Genomic DNA, 1,439 nt, shown 5'->3' with positions numbered 1-1,439 from the left:
ATGTGTTCATGTTTGTTTTTTGTTTATTTGGTTTGCTTGCTTGTTTGTCAATAACAGTATGTTTAGACAATGGGGTCCACGTTTCTGAAATAGGGCACAGAGGCAAACACAGTGTGCAGTGTTTGCTAAACTCACAATATCAACTTAAAAGAAAGTGATATTGCAGCTCATTTTATGTGACTGCCCCCTGGCTAGCTGTCCTTTATACTCACCTCATCGCCCTCAGTCAGTTGTCAGTTCGTTTATTCACCGTCACAATTTTGATCCCCGTTTGCCACAGCTCTGGTTTACTTCACTTCCTGGTCTCTGCCTGCTGCTAGTCCTGGATCCCAGCTGCTGGTCTGTGGCTCATTCCACTCCCATGCTCTGAATCGTTTGTGCCTTCTCATCTGCTACAGTTAAGATATTATTTAAGACTGCCATTCTCTGGATGTTATGTTGTGACTGAAAAGCCCCTGACCTGCTGACTTCTTGTTCATTTCTTTATATATTTTTTACCTTACAGTTTTTCACAATTGCTAAAACAATAAACCCCATTCTCTGAACCAAATTCTCAATAGCCTAAACCAATTTGTCGAATAAATTACTCTTTCTGCAAAACCTTAAACAAGTTCAGGCATTTAGACACTGTTAGCAAATCTCATGCACTCTTTTTGCTAAATTCTAAACACATTCTCACTAAAACACAATTCACACTGTGATGACCTTGTGTTGCAAAACACTAAACAGAGGCCAGCAGAACTTAAACACAACTAAAGCACAGTTGTCATCGTTTACACACAACGATTCAAAATTGTTCACACTTGTTTCTAATTATGTGATGAGAAGTTACAAATTATAAGCCAGTTCAAAGTGCACAGATGGCACGGGTACATCCATCAACTATGGATAACAATATGAGAGGTAGAGGAATATGAGGTGTTGGACAAAAAGGACGAGGAAGAGTAAGACCTTCCACCATACAGCACTTTCCTCAAACCAACAAAAGAGTTTTGCTCTGCATGGCGGTGAAAAGTCTATGACCAAAACCCATATACCAGGTAAAGTCTCTTACAGCCAATGGAACTGGCCTGTGGTGACATAGACGTGCAGTCTTGTCAAGGCTGGGTCCGCCACACCAGTGGATTTTTTGCCGCCCATTGCTTGGGAAGGGACAACATTGCCTGTGATGTAGATGAAGCCCTCTGGCCAGGCCCAGCTCAAAGACATGATCCTGGGGCAGAATAATCTTTCTGATGTGTTTTTTTCCTTCTTCTTCTTCTTTTTTGATTGTAACATGGTTTTTGGTAAATTCACCATACTTAGGTGTGATTTCTTTTGTTTTTGCGTGTTTTTTACTATATACAATACACTTTTATTTTTGTAACTACATGCCCTGGATGCTGTGTTCTCCATTATTTGATTTAGTGTCTAATGACTGAGCTGCAGTGTGTATATGA

Source organism: Monopterus albus, unplaced genomic scaffold, assembly GCF_001952655.1.
Source record: "Monopterus albus unplaced genomic scaffold, M_albus_1.0 scaffold12.1, whole genome shotgun sequence".
NCBI lineage: Eukaryota > Metazoa > Chordata > Actinopteri > Synbranchiformes > Synbranchidae > Monopterus > Monopterus albus.
The sequence above is the reverse complement of the archived record's forward strand: the minus strand, read 5'-3'. Positions refer to the sequence as shown.